At 43.3% G+C, this 25,289-nt stretch overlaps 1 protein-coding gene across 3 annotated transcripts in view; it reads right to left on the bottom strand.

Moving 5' to 3' along the window:
- pam (peptidylglycine alpha-amidating monooxygenase) overlaps positions 1–1,914 on the bottom strand; it is a 140,735-nt gene extending 138,821 nt beyond the window's left edge. For all 3 annotated transcript variants that reach the window (XM_064943538.1, XM_064943540.1, XM_064943537.1), the window contains exon 1: positions 1,831–1,914. The gene's annotated coding sequence lies outside the window, so the exon portion shown is untranslated. The remainder of the gene's footprint in view (positions 1–1,830) is intronic.
- Between the last annotated feature and the right edge of the window lie 23,375 nt (positions 1,915–25,289).

The following is a 25,289-nucleotide window of genomic DNA, read 5'->3' as shown; positions in this document are numbered from 1 at the left end:
GTGTGTTATTTTGCCCATCTTAATCTTTTATATTTATTGGCCAGTCTGAGATACGGCTTTTGCTTTGCAACTCTGCCTAGAGGGCGGCAGGTAGCCTAGTGGTTAGAGTGTTGGGACTAGTAACCGAAAGGTTGCTAGATTGAATCCCCGAGCTGACAAGGTAAAAATCTGTCGTTCTGACCATGAACAAAGCAGTTAACACACTGTTCCTAGGCTGTCCTTGTAAATAAGAATTTGTTTTTAATGGACTTGCCTAGTTAAATTTAAAAAAAATAGAAGGCCAGCATCCCGGAGTGACCACTTCACTGTTGACGTTGAGACTGGTGTTTTATGTGTACTATTTAATAAAGATGCCAGTTAAGGCCATCTGTTTCTCAAACTAGACACTAATGCACTTGTCCTCTTGTTCATTTGTGCACCGGGGCCTCCCACTCATCTTTCTATTCTGGTCAGAGCCAGTTTGCGTTGTTCTGTGAAGGGAGTAGTACACAGTGTTGTACGAGATCTTCAGTTTCTTGGCAATTTCTTGCATGGAATAGCCTTCATTTCTCAGAACATGAATAGACTGACGAGTTTCAGAAGAATGTTCTTTGTTTATGGCCATTTTGAGCCTGTAATCAAACCCACAAATGCTGATGCTCCAGATCCTCAACTTGTCTAAAGAAGGCCAGTTTTATTGCATCTTTAATCAGGACAACAGTTTTCAGCTGTGCTAACATAATTGCAAAATTGTTTTCTCATGATCAATTAGCCTTTTAAAATGCTAAACTTGGATTAGCAAACACAATGTGCCATTGGAACACAGGAGTGATGGTTGCTGATAAAGGGCCTCTGTAGATATTCCATTAAAAAAAATCTGCCGTCACCAGCTACAATAGTCTTTCACAACATTAACAATGTCCACACTGTATTTCTGATCAATTTGGTGTAATTTAAAAGGACAAAAAAATAGCTTCTTTTTTTTTTTAAACAAGGACATTTCTAAGTGACCCCAAACTTTTGAACGGCAGTGTACATGTTGGTAGTTATTAAAGTGACTATGCATAGATAATAACAGAGTAGCAGCAGCGTAAAAAATGTTCAGAGTCAGACCAATAAAACACGGGTACGTACATGTTGTTAACTAAGCACTTTATAGTACAATAATATACTCTCGCATCCTTGTGTGAGTGTCTTCAACGCAGACCTTCTAGAGACATTCTGGTATTTTATTATTCAAAATGTGCAAGCAAGAAGATAACTCACTCGCTCACTCAATCACTCACTGACTGACTGACGGACCTCATCAATGCCCAACCACCAGCAACAGATGTCATCCTGCTAGTCTGAAACACTAACCCAAGGAAAAGCCAATATACAAGCTAAATAGATAGAGAAGCCATTGCTTATTGAACTTAGTCAATCTAGCTAACGTTACCGAATAACCGGCTGCTAGCTACTTTACTAGAGTTTGTGCTAGCCAAATTACCTAACAACAACATGCAAAAACACAAGGAGTGTAGTTCGCTAGCTAGATAGACAGATGCCTAGAATATTTACTTTATATTTTAAAATGTTACCTTAATGATGGTTGACTACAGCGAGCTGTACCTTCAAGACAAGTAACTTTAGCTAGCTAACATTAGCCAGGTATCTAGCTAACTAGCTAATTATAACGTGTAAACTTTTTCTGACAATCTTTGACGACGTGAGTGAGAACATGTCGAAACTCTTTTGTATCTACTTTTGTATCTATCAAAGACGTGTTTTTTTTCCACATCTGACACACATTCCATAGTTAAATATTAATCTGTCATGACATTGTAAACAATATTTGAAATTATATTTTACCTGTAAACATCACATTCTAGTCCCCCGCTAAACAACGTTCAGTCTATCACGTATTTCCACTACCACACCAGCAGTATGCAGTAGACCAAAGCAATCGTTGTAAATAGATCGATGTGAAGTACATCGAGTTGGGAATGGAATTGTAGAGGAGTGCGATAGGACGCACATCTGCAAAATGATAAAATCACAGCTGTGCCTCACAATATAACCCTTGTAACGTTTTACTGCAATGTATTTTCATAATCAACTTGTCATTTTTTTCCCACAGATGTCTGTTGTTGTTTTTTGTTCTCACAAAATTGATTAGTAGGCCTAGTCTATCATTGAACCAAAGACACTGGTAACTAACTGTTGCTTCTTCTGTGTGTGATCGAACAGTATATACATTTTTAATCATGATTTGAACCCCGAAGTCTGCTCCACAATTATGACAGCAGAATTTTCAAAATGATTTCAAAATGGATCACTATCAGTATAGTGGATTTCAAGTTATGGATTTCAAGTTCTGCTTCTTTCAGTAACAAGTCTCTCATATTTTACATAAACCACACTTCCACCCGCTCTTCAAATGCCTTGTGTGTTTTTAAGCATATCCCAGTGGATTTTCTATGAAAATCCTGTTGTCAGGATTGTCTGGGAGAGTTGTGCTCAGGGAGACCTTGTCTTAACAATAGAAACAGCATGCACTGAGTGACAGTAGAGGGGATAAACAGAGGACTAAAGAGACTGTGTGCGGACAAAGGTCTGTAGGGTGACAGGCCATGCTTTCCATTTGCAAGTAGAACTGAAATCTCATGGGATATTGTATGAAACTTGGGGTAGGTTTTGTATGAAACTTTATTGGACATTGAATACTTTAAAACTATTGATGCTCTACTTAAGATTTTTTTTTAACTACTTGAGTTAAAAACCAACAAATAGAGGCGAAAATTGAGACTTTATCAGTATGTCATGTTTGTATTATTATTTATCCATAACCAGAATATACTTTTAGGTCAGAAAGAAAAAAAGTCACATACTTTATCGCGCCGATGCAATGCATGTATTAATGAATTGACTAAAGTTTCGACAGCCAGCTGCATTCCTTACAATTTTTTGGTCCGAAATTCTGATCATGATTTCGGACAACAGGGCTGGAGTGATGTGTTTCCCGGCCCGCTCTTGTTCTCTGGTGGATTTGTAGTGATCTTGGCTGTAGTCTTTGAAAGCTCAAGGACAAAATTGCCCAGGTCAGTAAAGAACCCCCCCCCCCCTGCAGGGATGGGTTGCTGGCCCATTGTTTGGACACCATAAATGGTGTCCTGGACAGCTTCGAGATCTGGAGGCTTGATCTTGATGGTCGTCAACAGAACAATGAAGCAACAAAAAACATTAAATAGTCTAGAAATGACGGAAGAAGCAATGAGATCATACAGAAAAAACAATAACCACACTCTGGAGAGTTCAGTTGTGAGTCTTGTTTACTGCAAGACCATTGTTGTAATGTGATGTTACGAGAACCTGTAGAGTTTACGTGATGGCTGTCTCTGTGACATCATAAACAGATCATGGATCAATGCAATTACCTGTAGCCTATATTTTATTTGTATACAATTTTGGCTACAAGACATCGTCACAAACTAGTTTTACAGAATATGGAGCCCTAATTGCCAAAAAGAAAAAGCTTATTGGGCTTCAGTGGCAGGAACACAAGTTCCCTAAACTGTGTGCAATGCTCACCCAGCAATGACTTTTGTATGACACTTTATAGGGTACTGTATGAAACTTTTATGCAATTGATGTATGCGTGCATTCGTGCAGGTAAACAAGAGATGGCCTCAACCTCAACACCATTATGAGTAGTTATGGGGCTGTATTCACAAAGTGTCTCAGAGTTGGAGTGCTGATTTATGATCAGGTTCCCCTTATCCATGTAATCTTACCAGTATTCATTATGTGTAAAGGCAAAACTGATCCTAGGTCAGCACTTCTGAGACACCTGAAACATACAACCCCTGATGGATAATGATTACTATCAGTGCCCTGAAAATATTGATCCCTAGTCAAATGGACCAAGATCCCCTAGTAGACAACTGTATACCATGGAGTTATTGAACTACCACTCCACTGGTTCTGACTGGTGCAGTTCTCTACTAATTTATTCTACTTTTATAGCTCTATACATTACATAAAGAATTTCAAAGCACTTTAAAGCAACAACAACTAAAAAATATTTAGAAAAACAACACCATTTATGAGATTTTAGAGGGCCAAGTCATCTTAAATCTACCAATCTTTGTTCCTATAGCTTGACACAAATGCATAAAACTGCTATCATATCCAAATGGCTATGGAGATGCAGTTTACTACATCTGTCAAAATTCGCTCTGCATCCCAAATGGCACCATATTCCCTATATAGAGCACTACTTTTGACCAAAGCCCAGAGTTCCATTTGGGATGAAGCCTATTCCTTGTGATTTGGATGTTTCTCCACCCTGTGCTATGCAGCTGGTCCTATGACGACACACACTGGATATCACTTTATCAAAACAGAGAAGACAAGGCAATCACATCTTAATGAGACTCAATTGGGCAGGATGCTACCAAACCTCCCAGCAATAATGCTTCCTGCTACAGGGAAATCATGTGAGAGAGAGAGAATTGAGACTTTGCCAGTTGTGATATACCACAGTGCTAAAGCACACACACACACACACACATACACACAGGTGCAACACATAGATAGAGGGAGACAAAAGAGAAGATAAAGCAAATCATAAATACTTCATATTCTTGGAAATTATTGAGTTTCCAATACACAGTGTGACACAATATGATATTGGAGAAAATAAATATTGGCGATGAATCATAAGTATCTCTGTCTCTGGGGGAGACAAGATCTTTTTGGACATAGGAAGTGGAAAAATAAACTCTAGCTTCATATTTCTCCCCACTCACCCATCATCTAAGTAAATTATTAACACAATCTAGTCAACCCTTGCCATGCTGGGAGCAAAGACATCGCCCTTCTTTTGCGCTACAGACACCGCTGTAAACTCACATCCCAACCTTCAGCTGACTGTTGTTCACGAATTACACCGTTGTAAAGAATTGCGTAAATAGACGGAAATAGGGTAAACATGAGCAAATACGACAGCGCAATATTATTTTATAGTACTTCATCAAATCTCCCTGATAACCCAGTAACATGTGCTTGTCTGATACTGAAACAAGAGAGGAGTGCCATCTTGTGGTGGATTGATCATAACATTCTCACACACACACACACACACACACACACACACACACACACACACACACACACACATACACACACACACACACACACACACACACACACACACACACCCAAACGCACATACACTCACACACAGACATACACAAACACCCCCACACACACACAGTAATGTGATAGCAAAGAGAATGACCATCTTGAAACAACTTGCATTCATCTATTATACACTTATTAATATACTTACAGTATCAGTCACGTTTGGATACACATACTCATTCAATGGTTTTTCATTATTTGTCCTATTTTCTACATTGTAGAATAATAGTGAAGACATCAAAACTATGAAAGAACACATATGGAATCATGTAGTAACCAAAAAATTGTTCAACAAATCAAAATATATTTTATATTTGAGATTCTTCAAAGTAGCCACTCTTGATGATAGCTTTGCACACTATTGGGCTACCTAGTGGCGCAGAGGTCTAGCTAGAGGTGTCACTACAGACCCAGGTTCGATCCCGGGCTGTATCACAACCGGCCGTTATCGGGAGTCCCATAGGGCGGCGCACAATTGGCCTAGCGTCGTCCAGGTTAAGGGAGGGTTTGGGTGGCTACTTTGAAGAATCTCAAATATAAAATATATTTTGATTTGTTTAACACTTTTTTGGTTACTAAATGATCCCATTATGTGTTTTTTCATAGTTTTGATATCTTCACTATTATTCTACAATGTAAAAAATAAAGAAAAACCATTGAATGAGTAGGTGTCTACAAACTTTTGACTGATACTATATATATGTTTACAGCTATATAATATACTTATATATGTTTACAGCTATATAAGAGTACTATATAATATACTACTTATATATGTTTACAGCTGTATAATACACTTATATATGTTTACAGCTATTTAAGAGTACTATATAATATACTACTTATATATGTTTACAGCTATATAATATACTTATATATGTTTACAGCTATATAAGAGTACTATATAATATACTACTTATATATGTTTACAGCTGTATAATACACTTATATATGTTTACAGCTATTTAAGAGTACTATATAATATACTTATATATATTTACAGCTATATAAGAGTACTATATAATTTACAGCTAACAAAGTAATGTAATAGTAAAGATACAAAAAGTGTGTATCCTAAAGCATGACAGTTTCAAATCATCCAAATGGACTGGAAGAATGTTAATGCTACTGATTACATACTCTTACGCAACTTTTACACAAATCAAATCACAATTCTTTTAAGGTGCATTCATACAATGTCTCAACACACTTTACAAATTAAAATAATAAAAGCACAAACGACAGAGAAACAAAGCAACAGACTTACAGACACTGACAGAAAAACATGAAGTGAAACAAAAGGACAACAGATGATCAGATGGGTGGAGGGGGTGTTACGGATACAAGTACCCTGTGTGTGTATCCAGTGTGTGTGTGTTTCTTTTCTCTCCTTCTCCCCTCACAGGTGAAAATCATCACTCCCCAACCAGTCACCAATCATCAATAACAAGACACACCTCCTCCTGTTTCCTACCCAATCACCGTTCCTTTCCCTTTGTTTAAAAACCCTGTCAGTTGTTTGCTGTGGAGCTCAATCTCTCTGTAAATGCCATGTCTGTAGATCGCTCTGGTTCACGCTCTTTATGTATTGGGCTATATATTGTTTGAGCACCTCCATAGCACTTTCATCACCTGTGAGTATTGTTTTTGGTTATGGTGTTTGTTTGTTTGCTGGTGAGTAAAGGGGGAACCAAGACAAGTCGCCCATGGGCATACACTACCCGTAGGTGAACTTTGTTAAATACACTAGTTAGAACTGGGTGGACCACCCACTGTATTTTTGGTTAGTTAGCTGTTGAAATAGGCTAGTCTAGCTTAGGGGTGTTTTTGAATACTTTTTATTTCTTTCCTTGGGTCCAGCTCAGCCCCTTTTCCTGCTCCCCCCATTACCATGTGTTATCCAATAAACCCTGAGTTTGACGGTAGATTTCAGTTGTCATAGTTATTTCGTTCTCACTTTTACTTTGTCACTATTAGAATTTGTATGAGTTACGGGTCTCATTACCATCCCCCCCCCCTAGACTGTCGGGCCAAAAGAGATTTGTAACGGGGGGCAAGACGGTACGGGGGGGGCAAGACGGTATGGGGGGTGCACAGTACAGGTTGGGGGTAAGACAGTACAGGGCCAATACTAACAAAGCAACTCGGACAAGATTTATGTTCTGCAAGTTGCTTCAAAATGCAGATCCAGTAACAGCTTTACTGTAAGCCAACCATTGTGATGTAAAATTACAACTGACCTCAGATCAGTTTTCAGCAGCAGTTCATGGAAGATGGGAAGACATAACAGTAATCTTACCACCACTGGCTTTGACTGCCTGCACTTCGTGTTTAGGATTGTTTTCATAATTTACATCCAAAATGGCACCCTATTCCATATATAGTGCACTACTACGAACAGGGCTCTACTATGAATAGGGCTCAGGCACTATACTTAGTTGAATAGGGTGCCATTTGGGACACACATAATCTCATCTTTTCACAATTTTAGCACTCCCTTCACATTGACATCACATTTGAGAACTCGTGGACAGTTCCAGTTCTGTAAATTCAGTTTACCAGCAGCAGTGTCAGCTCATTTATCAGCCCAGTAGCCATTCTTAGTCTGAAGGTGGAAAAAAAATGTTGTTTTCTTTTCTTACAATTGAATACAAATGACTTCTGTTTGCCTTTTCATAACTGGATAATACGAGTCCTTTGAAGTTCACATGTTAAAGTAAAGGCCTCTAAGGCCTTGGTTGATGAAATGGAACACTGCATCGAATAGGCTTTTAACAAATAAAATACTCTTTTGAATAGAGTCGAACAAATCTGACAATTATGGACTGTCTCTGTTTACTATTAAAAGCAAAGGTATCTTATTAAAATGTTTATGTTTTTGGGGGTAAATCTCAATCCATCTGCTACATGAAAGCTTTTACTCTCAGAACAGCATCAGGATTAGCAACCACACCACAGTGCTACGTTTGGGCAGTGTTGCCAACTTAGCGACTTTGTCACTATATTTAGCGAGTATTCAGACCCCTCTAGCGACACATTTTCAAAAAATCGACTAGCAACTAAAAACACATGACAACTAGAAAACACACTCAAAAGCCTTAACACAGTTCCACCCAAAACAAGCTGCCATTTATGGTTAAAACAATTGTCTCTGCAAAAAAAGGCTGAGGCCACCATGGCATTAGCTATCGCTGAACACTGTTCTATGCTGGCATGTGATCACATTGGAGAAGCATGTAAACTGCTTTCTCCACAGTGCTGCTACCCACTTCAAAATGCACAGGACAAAGTGCACAGAAATGATTCATGGTGTTCTAGTACCATACTTTCTGAAAAAGTTGGTCGCAGATGTGGGTGAGCAGCGTTTCAGCCTCCTCCTTGATGAGTCCACGGGTGTAAGTGTTTCTAAGTACCTGGGGGTTGTGATAAGGTACTTTAGTGACACCAAGCAGATAATTGTATCAACATTTCTGGGGCTTGTTGAGTTGGAGGGAGGAGATGCCAAATCTATGCCCGTGCTGTTGTGGCTTTCCTCGAGAAGTGTTGTCTTAAAGAGAAACTCCTGGGGACAGGGACTGACAATGCCTCTGTTATGACAGGATTAACAATGGGGTCCATAAAGTGCTGAAGAATGAGTATGGCCTCATATCTGGTTCTTATTAGCTGTGTGTGCCACTCTCTGCAGCTTGCTCATTTGTAGTGCTAAACATATTTAGGGTGTTTTTTACTCAGTTTTTGTCTCTCCCACGACGTTATTCCTCTCTCCTACAGCGTCCATCACAATTGCATGCACATGGCCAATTATGCAAATTAAGGGGTGACCAACCAATGGCACAGCCTGTTGCTGCTGGCTGCCTCGAGCATGCATTATTAGTGTTCAGACTCATAGGTTCGGCCTGGTGATAAACATATTTTGTAACCTCAGCTATCAATCAAATTACAATTGACCCAAGCAACACCACTGAATGGTGGAACCTCAGTGGTCAAATAAATTTCAGCACAGTCCAAACTAATAACTATTGAATTGGGCCTGTCATGCCAAATCATGTCCCCTGGCCTAAGTGTCCTGCTCTGCCTCACAATGAGAATCGATAAACCATTAGCGTCTGTTGCTATATCAATTGTGGGATGACCTAATGATTAGAATTTCGGAGATCATTACAGCCTAAATTAAGTTATTTTCATCATCGCTATGCAAACGAGGCTGATTTCCGTGACAATTTCACTGTTAGGCACAACTAGTGTTTAGCAAATAAAATTAAACATTACTTCAAACTACAGTACTTTTGGGTACCTTGTTAACATTATCCATATCTTAAACGCTGCTACGTTTTTCGGAAATGGCAACGAAAACTACTTGTTTACCTTACAGATCCCAAAGTCAGCTAATTTCCACTCCATTCATATCCAAATCCATTTGATTCATACACTGGCTTGTCTGGCTGTTATGTTTTTCTATTTTATCCTGCCCTTCTACACTGAAATAATAGAATTTCAGTAATCATTTATTATGATTCATTTTGTTCTCTCACTGTCACTTCCTGACCATAGAGAGCCTTTATTTTCTATGATGGAGTAGGTCAGGGCGTGACTGGGGGGTTAGTCAAAATTTTCTATGTGGGGTTCTAGGTAGTTTGTTTAAATAATTGGGGATCATACTTAAAGTAGATTTTTTTTTTTTTTTTCCCCATTCCAACGAACGCGGCAGAATATCCCATCACAACAGGACCAAGCAGCATGTCCAGGAAGAGAAGACATCCTGGACTTGGGAGGAAATTATGGCTGGAGGCGAAAGCCTTCCATGAAAGCAGACGCAAGTGGTGAGGGAAGGACAGCGATGACGCCAGGGTTCGCGGCCACGACACAAGCCCAAAAGACAGCCCTAAAAAAAATGTTGGGGTGGCACACGGGGTGGTCGGTGACGTTGAGGGGTGAGTCAGAGACCGAGGAGGAATATTGGGATAGATTGAGCGAGGAGTGGTTGGCGAAAGTTGAGGAGAGTGATGAGAGAGAGCTGTTGATTTGGCTGGAGAGGCAAGACAGTCGCCCTGAGGAGCGTGTTAGCCGTCAGATTCCACCTGTGCCAGCTCTCTACACTCGCTTTGAGTAGAGTGTCATCGTTCCGGTACAATGTGTGCCAGTTCTACGCAACATTTCTCCAGTGCGCCTCCACAGCCCGGTAGTCCTGTGACCGCTCCCCGCACTTGCCGTGCTAAGAGTGTTAAAGTTCTTGTACCATTGATGGCGGCTATACGCGCCAGGCCTCCAGTGCGCCTTCACAGCCCAGTACGTCCTGTGCCTGCTCCTCGCACTTTCCCTGAAGTGAGTTTCCCCAGTCCAGTACGTCCTGTTCCTTCTCCCCGCACTCGCCCTGAAGTGCGTGTCACCAGTCCGGTGCCACCTGTACCGGCCCCACACATCAGGCCTCCAGTGCGCCTCACCAGTCAGATGCGTCCTGTGCCTGCTCCTTGCGCTCGCCCTGAGGTGCGTGTCACCAGTCCTGTATCACCAGTGCCGGCTCCACGCACCAGGCTTCCTGCAACGATCCCCAGTCCAGAGCTTCCGGCGACAGATCCCAGTCCAGAGCTTCCGGCGACAGATCCCAGTCCAGAGCTTCCGGCGACAGTTCCCAGTCCAGAGCTTCCGGCGACAGTTCCCAGTCCGGAACCTCCCGAGGCAGTCAACGGTCCGGAACCTCCAGCTCCAAGGCAGGAGCCTTCCTCTGCTCCGATGCCCAGTCCAGGCATGGCGTCGAGTCCGCTCCATGGCTGGAGTCTTTTGCTGCACCTAGGTCCAGTCCGGGCACAGTGTTCAGCCTGGGTCCATGGCTGGATCTGTAGGATGAGCGGGTTCTTTGTCCCGCACCAGAGCCGCCCCCGATGCTAGCGGATCAAAGGGATGAACGGGTACTTCGCCCCGCACCAGAGCTGACACTAGACACCCCCCTAACTCTCCCTTTTGGTTTCAGGTTTTGCGGCCGGAGTCCACACCTTTGGGGGGGGGTGTTGCTAAAATTTCACTTATTTATTAAATTATGTGGAACTCAACATACGCTGCGCCTTGGTCCGATATTCATTCCAACGAAACAAAGTGACACTCACATAGCTCATTATTACCCTTATGGTTGAATATATATGTATCTATTGTAGGTCCTAGGATACAACAACTAATAATGTGGAACAAATAAATACCATCAAAAGATACATTACAACTTACAATGAACACCTTGTGAAACAGCTGTGAAAACGAGCAATATTTAAGATTTGAATATATACATTTTGATAGTTTTTGGTACAGTTGTGTCATTAATTTAATTTCAAGATTTTTGTTGTATACTCATATGGCAATCATATAATTCTGGTGTGTGGAATATAGAGGAGGTGGTTGCTGTGTGGGTGGGAGGTTCTGCCTGTCACTATTTCTCAACAGGAAGCAAGTCTCTGGAAAGGGGACTTGAAGAGCGAGACTGCAAATTCCCGGCACTGCTGCTCTCTTTGCAGTGCTAGTATTTTTAGTTAATTTGTGTATCTCACATATTATGTGCCCAGTATGATAGAGCAAGAACTTTCTTAGCAGATAATGACAACATGACAATAACAGTAGCTGTAGATGATGTAATGAAAAGTTGGAGGGTGTTTGGTAATGGAGGACATCAGGTGGATCCACATCTGGGTGTTGGGCAGAACCCCTATGTCCTGGAGAACAGGTCCTGGAGAACAGGTCCTGGAGAACAGGATCAGAGTTAACAGGACCTGGAGAACAGGACCTGGAGAACAGGACCTGGAGAACAGGATCAGAGTTAACAGGACCTGGAGAACAGGATCAGAGTTAACAGGACCTGGAGAACAGGACCTGGAGAACAGGACCTGGAGAACAGGACCTGGAGAACAGGACCTGGAGAACAGGACCTGGAGAACAGGACCTGGAGAACAGGACCTGGAGAACAGGACCTAGAGAACAGGATCAGAGTTAACAGGACCTGGAGAACAGGACCAGAGTTAACAGGACCTGGAGAACAGGACCAGAGTTAACAGGACCTGGAGAACAGGACCAGAGGACCTGGAGAACAGGACCAACAGGACCTGGAGAACAGGAGAACAGGACCAGAGTTAACAGGACCTGGAGAACAGGACCAGAGTTAACAGGACCTGGAGAACAGGACCAGAGTTAACAGGACCTGGAGAACAGGACCAGAGTTAACAGGACCTGGAGAACAGGACCAGAGTTAACAGGACCTGGAGAACAGGACCAGAGTTAACAGGACCTGGAGAACAGGACCAGAGTTAACAGGACCTGGAGAACAGGACCAGAGTAAACAGGACCTGGAGAACAGGACCAGAGTGGACCTGGAGAACAGGACCAGAGTTAACAGGACCTGGAGAACAGGACCAGAGTTAACAGGACCTGGAGAACAGGACCAGAGTTAACAGGACCTGGAGAACAGGACCAGAGTAAACAGGACCTGGAGAACAGGACCAGAGTAAACAGGACCTGGAGAACAGGACCAGAGTTAACAGGACCTGGAGAACAGGACCAGAGTTAACAGGACCTGGAGAACAGGACCAGAGTTAACAGGACCTGGAGAACAGGACCAGAGTTAACAGGACCTGGAGAACAGGACCAGAGTAAACAGGACCTGGAGAACAGGACCAGAGTTAACAGGACCTGGAGAACAGGACCAGAGTTAACAGGACCTGGAGAACAGGACCAGAGTTAACAGGACCAGAGTTAACAGGACCTGGAGAACAGGACCAGAGTTAACAGGACCTGGAGAACAGGACCAGAGTTAACAGGACCAGAGTTAACAGGACCTGGAGAACAGGACCAGAGTTAACAGGACCTGGAGAACAGGACCAGAGTTAACAGGACCTGGAGAACAGGACCAGAGTTAACAGGACCTGGAGAACAGGACCAGAGTTAACAGGACCTGGAGAACAGGACCAGAGTTAACAGGACCTGGAGAACAGGACCAGAGTTAACAGGACCTGGAGAACAGGACCAGAGTTAACAGGACCAGAGTTAACAGGACCTGGAGAACAGGACCAGAGTTAACAGGACCTGGAGAACAGGACCAGAGTTAACAGGACCTGGAGAACAGGACCAGAGTTAACAGGACCAGGACCTGGAGGACCAGAGTTAACAGGACCTGGAGAACAGGACCAGAGTTAACAGGACCTGGAGAACAGGACCAGAGTTAACAGGACCTGGAGAACAGGACCAGAGTTAACAGGACCCTGGAGAACAGGACCAGAGTTAACAGGACCTGGAGAACAGGACCAGAGTAACCTGGAGAACAGGACCTGGAGAACAGGACCAGAGTAAACAGGACCTGGAGAACAGGACCAGAGTAAACAGGACCTGGAGAACAGGACCAGAGTAAACAGGACCTGGAGAACAGGACCAGAGTTAACAGGACCTGGAGAACAGGACCAGAGTTAACAGGACCTGGAGAACAGGACCAGAGTTAACAGGACCTGGAGAACAGGACCAGAGTTAACAGGACCTGGAGAACAGGACCAGAGTTAACAGGACCTGAGTTAAATGGAATAGGGTAGGAGACAGGGGACGTTACACTTTACTGGGAGAAAATTCGAAAATTCTATTGATTAGTGCAGTGTTATGTACTTCTCAACACTTTTAGAACGTATAGCCTACCTCAAGCTGGTCCCTCTGAGACTCAGAGCACAGAGAATCAGACTGATCCGAACTCACTGGTTCTGGTGGATGGGATACCTCCTGAGGGCCTCGGACAGACGATGGTCCTAAAGTCAATTGGAGAGGTACATTTTTACAAGCTCAGCATCACAACCATTTCTTGCTTTCTCAAATGTCAACCAAATGCTTAACATATACTACCGGTCAAGTATTTTAGAACACCTACTCATTCAAGGGTTTTTCTTTATTTTTTACTATTTTCTACATTGTAGAATAATAGTGAAGACATCAAAACTATGAAATAACACATATGGAATAATGTAGTAACCAAAACAGGGTCAAACAAATCAAAATATATTTATATTTGAGATTCTTCAAAGTAGCCACCCTATCCCTTGATGACAGCTTTGCACACTCTTGGCATTCTCTCGACCAACTTCTCCTGGAATGCTTTTCCAACAGTCTTGAAGGAGTTATCACATATACTGAGCACTTTTTTGCTGCTTTTTCTTCACTCTGCGGTCCGACTCATCCCAAACCATCTCAATTGGGTTGAGGTCAGGTGATTGTATAGGCCAGGCAATCTGATGTAGCACTCCATCACTCTCCTTCTTGGTCAAATAGCCCTTACACAGCCTGAAGGTGTGTTGGTTCATTGTCCTGTTGAAAAACAAATGTTAGTCCCACTAAGCCCAAACCAGATGGGATGGCGTATTGCTGCAGAATTCTGTGGTACCCATCCTGGTTAAGTGTGCCTTGAATTCTAAATACATCGCTGACAGTATGACCAGCAAAGCACCATAAAACCTCCTCTTCCATGCTTTACGGTGGGAAATACACATGCAGAGATCATCTGTTCACCCACACTGTGTCTCACAAAGACAGCGGTTGGAACAAAAAATCTAATGTAATGGTCGAATGTTCATTGCTCGTGTTTCTGGGCCCAACCAAGTCTATTCTTCTTATTTGTGTCTTTTAGTGGTGTTTTCTTTGCAGCAATTCGACCACGAAGGCCGGATTCATGCAGTCTACTCTGAAAAGTTAATGTTTGAGTTTGAGTTTATTTTAATTTTACCGGTGACAGTGCACATTAATCAACGTTTCAGTAAAAGTGCCGGTTTTAGCCAGCCAGCTAATTTTCAACCGCAGTCCCTGGGCAGGTTATTATAAACAATTACAATATAGACAATCATTGAGCAGTGAGCACACACAGAGCAACATCGGACAAGCAAGACGTAGCATACAGACAGAGCAACTGAACAAAAAGCAGCAAGACAAAATTCATAAAAGCAAAAGTGTTTCCACACCTCACAAGCTACAGATAACAGACAACATGGAAAGCGGTAATGCACAGCTCAGGGATATGTTGACAAGTCTGATTGACCTTTAGCCATGTCTTCATGCATTTTGTGAACGTATGATATGTGGTGCAGTGTATTCCAGACATGGGAAGCTCTCACTGTCATGCCATGACCTTAGTTATCTTTGTTTTCTTTATTATTTGGTTAGGTCAGGGTGTGACAAGGGTGGTTTGTTTAGTTTTTGCATTGTCTAGGGGGTTTTGTATGTCTATGGTTGCCTAGATTGGTTCTCAATCACAGGCAGCTGTTTATCGTTGTCTCTGATTGGGAACCATATTTAGGTAGCCATATTCCTTGTTTATTTTGTGGGTTGTTATTCTATGTTTAGTTGCCTGTTCTGCACTAGCCATATTGCTTCACGGTTGGTTTAGTGCTGTTCAGTGTTCAGTGTTTATGTTTGCTTACCACACGCCGCCTTGGTTTCCTCTTTATGACGACCGTGACACTCACAGAGAAAGCGGATTTACAAAGGTGCTTTCCCTTACAGTCACCTCATGGCAGACCTTGTGGATCTGCTGCCATATGTTTGGGTTTTCTGTTTAACAAAAATACTGAATGGAGGGGGAGCCAGGCCATTTAGGATCTTGAATACAAGACATGCGTTGGTGTATTGCACAAGATTTTCCCAACTCGAGCTCATGCTTTCTGAGGATGTAACAGTGATGATGGCTATTGGGCTTCCTATCAAGCACTTTGAGTGCCTGTTTGACTGAATGGGTTTTAATGTTGTACAGCAAGCTTGGGCCCAACTAGTCAAAGCAGTATGTCAAGTGGGGGAGTATCATTGAAGTACTGTTTTGCTACCTCTAGTCAAACAATTTGGTATAAATCGGAAATTAGCTAGGTTGAATTTTGTTATTTGAATTACCTTTTTTACATGCTTTTTAAGAGAGGTTGGAATCAAGTATGATGCCAAGGTACTTAAAAAATCAGATACCACTTTGGCGCTTCTCCCCTGACACATAGACATCTGTGTCAGAGTCGTGTGTGTATAGGTGGCAGGGAAGTCAGGCGCAGGAGAGTCAAACTGAGTGTAAATGGAGTCTTTTAATATAAGTCCACTTAACATGCTCCAAACACTAAATACGAACATGGGTACGAGGACCCGTCGCGCACCTATACAACATAAAACAACACTTGACATAAAACAATCTCTGACAAAGACATGAGGGGAAACAGAGGGTTAAATACACAATAGGTAATGAATGGGATTGAAAACAGGTGTGTGGGAAGACGAGACAAAACCAATGGAAAATGGATCAATGATGGCTAGAAGGCCAGTGACGTCGACCGCCGAGCAACGCCCGAACAAGGAGAGGCAACGACTTCGGAGAAGTCGTGACAATCTGACTCAGTAGCATCTGTTGCCCTCTTTGTGAAGAACATGCAAACAGTTTTTTTTCCCATTGAGATGCAAACACGAGTCACTGAGCCACTTTGTAACCTGAACCATTACAGTGGTGAGTTCTTGTGCAGCTTGTTGTTTTCTCTTTGCATGCACATATCACTGTATCATCTGCATACATTTGAACTTCAGACCCAGTACAGACAGAAGGCAGCTCATTAATATACAGGCTGAACAGGAGGGGCCCCAGTATTGACCCTTGGGGCACGCCCACATCATAGCTAAGAGTGGGTGACAGCTCATTGCTCACTCTGACACACTGAGTTCTGCTTTCAAGGTATGATTTCATCCAACTCAAGGCATCTGGGGAAAAGTTGAACTTGGAAAATTTTGTGATGAGAACCTCATGGTTATTAACAGTATCAAAAGCCTTCCTTAGGTCCATGTTGAGATGTGTCTGTTACTTGAACTCCATGAAGCATTTATTTGGCCTGCAATTTCTGAGGCTGGTAACTCCAATGAACTTATCCTAACTCAGGGTCTTCCATTTCTGTGGCGGTCCTCACGAGAGTCAGTTTCATCATAGAGTTTTATGGTTTTTGTGACTGCACTTCAAGGAACTTTCAAAGTTCTTGACATTTTCCGTATTGACTGACCTTCATGTCTTAAAGTAATGATGGACTGTCGTTTCTCTTCGCTTATTTGAGCTGTTCTTGCCATAATATGGACTTGGTCTTTTACCAAATAGGGCTATTTTCTGTATACCCCTCCAAATCAAATAAAAAAAATGTTTTATTAGTCACATGTGCATTTTCAAAACAATACAGATGAGAATAAGAGATAAATGTAACAAGTAATTAGCAGCAGTAAAAAATAACAATATATTAATGGGGGTGCCGGTACAGAGTCAATGCGCGGGGGCACTGGTTAGTTGAGGTAGTATGTACGTGTAGGTAGAGTTACTAAAGTGACTATGGATAGATGACAACAGAGCGTGGCAGTGGTGTGTGTGTGGGGGGGGCAGGCAGGCAGGCAGGCAGGCAGGCAATCTACAGTTGAAGTCGGAAGTTTACATACACCTTAGCCAAATACATTTAAACTAAGTTTTTCACAATTTCTGAAAAACTGAACCGATGCTTCAGGTCCACAAAGGCTTTGTCGACAGCTGGAGACCATTTGAACGGTGAGTGCCATGATGGGGGGCCGCCAGGGTGCTGTAATCCCGAATGAGACGGCGGTAGAAGTTAGCAAACCCAAGAAACCTCATACCTCTGGACGTTGGTTGAGGCCAATCCACCACTGTCTTCACTTTTCCAGGATCCATCTGAACGTTGCCCTCAGCAATGACATCCCAGAAAGGTGATAGAAGACCGGTGGAACTCACACTTCTCGGCTTTCACAAACAATTGGTTCTCCAGGAGGCGCTGAAGGACCTGTCTGACATGGAGTACATGTTCTTGGAAAGATCCGGGAAAAAACGGGATGTCGTCCAGGTAGACAAACACAAACCGGTTTAGCATGTCCCAAAGCAGATCATTGACCAAATCCTGGAAGACAGTTGGTGAGTCAAAATGGCATGACCTGGTATTCATAATGTCCACTGGCTGTGTTGAAGGCTGTCTTCCAATCATCACCCTTGCATATCCAAACCAGGTGGTAGGCATTCTGAAGGTCCAACTTGGAAAACATTGAAGCCCCCTGGAGAGATTCAATCGCCAAGAAGAGGTAGGGGTAACATTTTTTGACAGTGATATTGTTAAGTCCCCGGTAGTCAATGCATGGGTGCAGAGTCTTGTCCTTCTTCTCTACAAAGAAAAACCCTGCACTGGCAGTAGATTCAGAAAGACGGATGGCCCCAGTGGCCAGAGACTCCTCTATGTACTCCTCCATAGCTTTGGTCTCTGGTCCGGACAGAGAATACAACCAACCCTGAGGTGGTATAGTGCCTGGAAGAAGGTCAATGGCACAATCACAAGGACTGTGCGGGGGAAGAGAAGTAGCACATGCCTTACTGAACACTTCCAGGAGGTCATGGTATTCAGTAGGAATAGCAGAGACATCCACAGTCTTGCTAACATCCTGAGGAGGACGACTTGGGGAAGGTAGTGCTGCTTGAACTACAACTCTGACTGGACCACAAGCTCCATCCTAACACATGACTGTGTTTTTGTAGCCAGGAAAATCCCAACACAATCGGAACATGGGGAGATCCCCCTCCTGAGTCAAGGATGTACAATGAATCTCTGTGGCTAGACAGATGGTGCTACCGTCCCAGTCCAAGTTCAGAAGCCTTGTACTCCTCAACACCTCCCTGTCTTCTTATCAGTCAGGAGAAGCCTTGAGATTATGAAGTGCATATTCATGCAATCTGCTGCAGTCCACTAGATTCAGACAGGTCCCCCTTTGGGCTCCTGAGTGGCGCAGGGGTCTAAGGCACTACATCTCAGTGCAAGAAGCGTTACTACAGCCCTTGGTTCAATTCCAGACTGTATCACATCTGGCTGTGAATGGGAGTCCCATAAACCGAAACATGGGGAGATCCCCCACCTGAGTCAAGGATGTACAATGAATCTCTGTGGCTAGACAGATGGTGTTGCCGTCCCAGCCCAAGTTCAGAATCCTTGTACTCCTCAACACCTCCCTGTCTTCTTATCAGTCACTTTTCGGCAGGGGAACACTATTTGGCATGACAGACCCCCTATGGGTCCTGGTCCAAAGTAGTGCACTATATAGGGAATAGGGTACCATTTGGAACGTAGGTTATGATTTAGTTGATGGATGGTACTCAGTCATGGATCTGAAGGGAATGGATCATTGTTACTTTTTTCTTTTGTTCTCCCCTCTGAAAAGAAAAAACAGACAATGCAATTACATAAACAACAGGTAGGTATTAACACACAACTGACTGTGTGTTGTCAGAAAGTAACCACACTTCTCAGCGGTGTGAGAAGATAAGAGGTGGAAGGCCAAGGTTTTTTTTTCTGGATTCTTTAGCAAAAACTGTAACATTTCAAAGACATTTCTGTCAAATAAAATGTTGGGAACCGTTTTTCTAACATATTAATACCCCACTGAACACTCACTTCTGACGTCTGACTTGGGTTGTGTTACTGAGCTGTTGCATCTCATTGCATGTGCTCTTATATCCCCATGACAACCATAGGCCTACTCAAGCCCCTTGATTTGAAAGGAATGTCATTATTCATTTCACTCCATCATTCCCATTCAGAACTGTTCATGTATAATTTATCAAAGAGACTATTCATGTATACAGTTTAATGGTGTGTAGATCAGTATGCAATGAAAAACACTTACATTACTTATTTGAAAATGCACGGAAAATTCTCTTTTGATTTAATTAAATAGAGACAACATTGAAGTACAAATGTTTTTATATAATAATAATATTTGTTGGTATTACACTATATGGGTAAGTTCTGACTTGATATTCACATCAAACAGTCAGTTGTTCAATATTCTTTGCTTTGGTTATCAAATTATCTATTTTTAATCATTTATTTAAGTCAAATTGAAATATACATTTCTTTTCATGATGCCTTCTAAGACCCTCCCTTCAAAGTACATGTTCCTGTCTAGGGTTACTGTAATGTAAAGATTAAATTGGAGTACAATAACTTTGTTGTGCAACGAAACCCATCAGGCCTTGCCACGATAGAAAAGGAATATTCATTTCCCAACATTACAGTAAGATATACAAACTGAATAGCGCCATTCATTTCCCAACATCATCACAGTAAGGTATACACATGGAAAGGAATTGGCTCTGAAGGAGAAAAAACATTTCTCTCTTCCTCATTTCTCCGTCCACCATCCTTTCCCCTACGTCTTCTCTTACACAAGGCTGTATGTTTCTTACCCATCATGCATGTATGGATGGTTCTTTTCCAGGCATATGAGGCTCTCTGTTTTTATTGCCTTCTGCCAGTCGTGATCCTGGGAGAGAGAGGGTCAATTCCTCACAGGCTGCAGTGGTGATCGATTGTGGACCTCCAAGGGTTCATTACTGGCTGGCCTACATGTTTGCGCTCTGCTCTCTCTACAAAGCCTTGGCAGAGACAAGTATGCACACACTGTATTCACACACGATGTGAAATGGTTAGCGGGGTGCGCGCTAATAGCGTTTCAATCGGTGACTTCACTCGCTCTGAGACCTTGAAGAAGTTGTCCCCCTTGCTCTGTACCCCTTGCTTTTGTGGAGCAATGGGTAACGATGCTCCAAGGGTGGCTGTTGTCTATGTGTGCAGGGGTCCCTGGTTCGGGGCGAGGAGAGGGACGGAAGCTATACTGTTACATTGATGCTGTTGACCCGCATCACTGGTTGCTGCGGAAAAGGAGCGGGTAAAAAGGGGGGTGAGTGTAACTGATGTGAAATGGCTAGCTAGTTAGCGGGGGCGCGCTAATAGCGTTTCAATCGGTGACGTCACTCGCTCTGAGACCTTGAAGCAGTTGTTCCCCTTGCTCGGCCGCGGCTTTTATGGAGTGGTGGATAACGATGCTTCGTGGTTGGCTGTTGTTGATGTGTGCAGAGGTTCCCTAGTTTGAGCCCAGGTAGGGGCGAGGAGAGGGGCGGAAGCTGTACTGTTACACTCAGATCCTCAAAAGGTTCTACAGCTGCAACATTGAGAGCATCCTGACTGAATGCATCACTGACAGGTATGGCAACTGCTCGGCCTCCGATCGCAAGGCACTACAGAGGGTAGTGCGTACGGCCCAGTACATCGCTGGGGCCAAGCTTCCTGCCATCCAGCACCTCTATACCAGGTGGTGTCAGAGGAAGGCCCTACAAATTGTCAAAGACCCCAGCCACCCTAGTCATAGACTGTTCTCTCTGCTACCGCATGGCAAGCGGTACACCTCTGCTGTTTTCAATCAAGATCTCAGTGATCACTGCCTCATTGCCTGCATCAGTAATGGGTCTGAGACCAAACGATCACCCCTCATCACTGTCAAACGCTCCCTGAAACACTTCTGCAAGCAGACCTTTCTAATCGACCAGGCCGGGTTATCCTGGAATGACATTGACCTCATCTCGTCAGTAGATGATGCCTGGCTATTCTTTTAAAGTGCCTTCCTCACCATCAAAAAATAAGCATGCCCCTCTCAAAAAATGTAGAACTAGGAATAGATATAGTCCTTGGTTCACGCCAGACCTGTCTGCCCTTGACCAGCACAAAAACATCCTGTGGCATTCTGCATTAGCATCGAATAGACCCCCTGATATGCAACTTTTCAGGGAAGTTAAGAACAAATATACACAGGCAGTTAGGAAAGCTAAGGCTATCTTTTTCAAACAGAAATTTGCATCCTGTAGTACTAAATCGAAAAAGTTCTGGTACACTGTAAAGTCCATGGAGAATAAAAGCACCTCCTCCCAGCTACCCACTGCTCTGAGGCTAGGAAACACTGTCACCACCGATAAATCCACTATAATTGAGAATTTCAATAAGCATTTCTCTACGGCTGGCCATGCTTTCCACATGGCTACCCCTACCCCGGTCAACTGCCCGGCACCCTCCACAGCAACCCACCAAAGCCCCCACCCTTTCTCCTTTACCCAAATCCAGATAGCTGATGTTCTGAAAGAGCTGCAAAATCTGGACCCCTACAAATCAGCCGGGCTAGACAATCTGGACCCTCTTTCTAAAATGATCTGCCGAAATTGTTGCAACCTCTATTACTAGCTTGTTCAACCTCTCTTTCGTATCGTCTGAGATTCCCAAAGATTGGAAAGCTGCCACGGTCATCCCCCTCTTCAAAGGGGGTGACACTCTAGACCCAAACTGCTACAGACCTATATCTATCCTACCCTGTCTTTCTAAGGTCTTCGAAAGCCAAGTTAACAAACAGATTACTGACTATTTCGAAACCCGACATACCTTCTCCGCTATGCAATCTGGTTTCAGAGCTGGTCATAGGTGCACCTCAGCCACACTCAAGGTTCTAAACAACATCATAACCTCCATCGATAAGAGACATTACTGTGCAGCCGTATTCATCGACCTGGCCAAGGCTTTCGACTCAATCACAACATTCTTATTGGCAGACTCGACAGCTTTGGTTTCTCAAATGATTGCCTCACCTGGTTTACCAACTACGTCTCTGATAGAGTTCAGTGTGTCAAATCAGAGGGACTGTTGTCTGGACCTCTGACAGTCTCTATGGGAACGGCACCGCAGTACCTCCAGGCTCTGATCAGGCCCTACACCCAAACAAGGGCACTGCGTTCATCCACCTCTGGCCTGCTCGCCTCCCTACCACTGAGGAAGTACAGTTCCCGCTCAGCCCAGTCAAAACTGTTCGCTGCTCTGGCCCCCCAATGGTGGAACAAACTCCCTCACGATGCCAGGACAGCGGAGTCAATCACCACCTTCCGGAGACACCTGAAACCCCACCTCTTTAAGGAATACCTAGGATAGGATAAAGTAATCCTTTCACCCCCCCCCTTAAATGATTTAGATGCACTATTGTAAAGTGGCTGTTCCACTGGATGTCATAAGGTGAATTCACCAATTTGTAAGTCGCTCTGGATAAGAGCGTCTGCCAAATGACTTAAATGTAATGTAAATGTGTGCCACAGGGTTCAATTCTCGGACTGACTCTCTTTTCTATATACATCAATGATGTTGCTCTTGCTGCTGGTGACTCTCTGATCCACCTCTACGCAGACGACACCATTCTGTGTACTTCTGGCCCCTCCTTGGACACTGTGTTAACTAACCTCCAGACGAGCTTCAATGCCATACAACTCTCCTTCCATGGCCTCCTACTACTCTTAAACGCAAGGAAACTAAATGCATGCTTTTCAATCGATCGCTGCCCGCACCTGCTCGCCCGTCCAGCATCACTACTCTGGACGGCTCTGACTTAGAATACTTGGACAACTACAAATACCTGGGTGTCTGGTTAACTGTATCTGTAAAGAGCCCATCTATCTACCTATCTCATCCCCATACTGGTATTTATTTATTTATTTTGCTCCTTTGCACCCCAGTATCTCTACCTGCACATTCATCTTCTGCCGATCTACCATTCCAGTGTTTAATTGCTATATTGTAATTACTTCTCCACCATGGCCTATTTATTGCCTTAACTTACCTCATTTGCACTCACTGTATATAGACTTTTTGTTTTATTTTGTTCTACTGTATTATTGACTGTATGTTTTGTTTATTCCATGTGTAACTCTGTGTTGTATGTGTCGAATTGCTACGCTTTATCTTGGCCAGGTCGCAGTTGGTCGCAACAACCATAAACCACCGTCAACAGAATAATTCAATAAATGGGTCAAACAAAACTCGGTAAATACCAGCATACCGTTGCACAAGCACTTCAACAAACAATTACGTTGCATAAGCACTTCAACAAACAATTACGGACAAGGACATGGGGGGAACAGAGGGTTAAATACACAACATGTAATTGATGGAATTGGAACCAGGTGTGATGGAAGACAAGACAAAACCAATGGAAAATTAAAAGTGGAACTGCAATGGCTAGAAGGTTGGTGACGTCGACCGCCGAACGCCACCCGAACAAGGAAGGGCCAACTTCGGCGGAAGTTGTGACAATTGGTAATGGTTTCTTTAGTAATGGTTTCTTTGCAGAAATTTGACCACGAAGGCATGATTCACACAGTCTCCTCTCAACAGTTGGTGTTGAGATGTGTCTGTTACTTGAACTCTATGAGCATTTATTTGGGCTGCAATTTCTAAGGTTGGTAACTCAAATGAATGTGTCCTCTGCAGCAGAGGAAACTCTTTTCATAATAATAATAATAAGGAAATGGTTCAATAATGTGTCCACCTTATAATGCCAACTTTGATACTTTGGAATAGAATTAGCCTTCCCGTTGAGTTAGTGAGTTAGCCTTCCCGTTGTGGTAGTGAATTAGCCTTCCCGTTGTGGTAGTGAATTATAACTTCCCGCGCCGACAGAGATGGCCGCCTCACTTCGCGTTCCTAGGAAACAATGCAGTTTTTTGTTTTTTTTACATGTTATTTCTTACATTGGTACCCCAGGTAATCTTAGGTTTCATTACATACAGTCGGGAAGAACTACTGAATATAAGAGCAACATCAACTCACCATCAGTACGACCAGGAATATGATTTTCCCGAAGCGGATCCTGTGTTCTGCCTTCCACCCAGGACAACGGAATGGATCCCAGCCTGCAACTCAAAACAAAGACGTCGTAAAAGAGGGAAACGTAGCGGTCTTCTGGTCAGGCTCCGGAGACGGGCACATCGCACACCACTCCCTAAAACCTTGGATCATTGCTATTCTAACTTCCGCGACGCATATAAGGCCCTCCCCCACCCTCCTTTCGGAAAAGCTGACCACGACTCCATTTTTTTTTTGCTTCCTGCCTACAGACAGAAACTAAAACAAGAAGCTCCCGCGCTCAGGTCTGTTCAATGCTGGTCCGACCAATCTGATTCCACGCTTCAAGACTGCTTCGATCACGTGGATTGGGATATGTTCCACATTGCGTCCAACAACAACATTGACGAATACGCTGATTCGGTGAGCGAGTTCATTAGAAAGTGCATTGACGATGTCGTTCCCAGAGCAATGATTAAAACATTCCCAAACCAGAAACCGTGGATTGATGGCAGAATTTGCGTGAAACTGAAAGCGCGAACCACTGCTTTTAACCAGGGAAAGGTGACCGGAAACATGACCGAATACAAACAGTGTAGCTATTTCCTCCGCAAGGCAATCAAACAAGCTAAGCGTCAGTATAGA

The sequence above is a fragment of the Oncorhynchus masou genome, chromosome 28, assembly GCF_036934945.1.
Source record: "Oncorhynchus masou masou isolate Uvic2021 chromosome 28, UVic_Omas_1.1, whole genome shotgun sequence".
NCBI classification, from domain to species: domain Eukaryota; kingdom Metazoa; phylum Chordata; class Actinopteri; order Salmoniformes; family Salmonidae; genus Oncorhynchus; species Oncorhynchus masou.
Note: the sequence above shows the minus strand (reverse complement) of the source record. Positions and strands in the feature narration are given on the sequence as shown.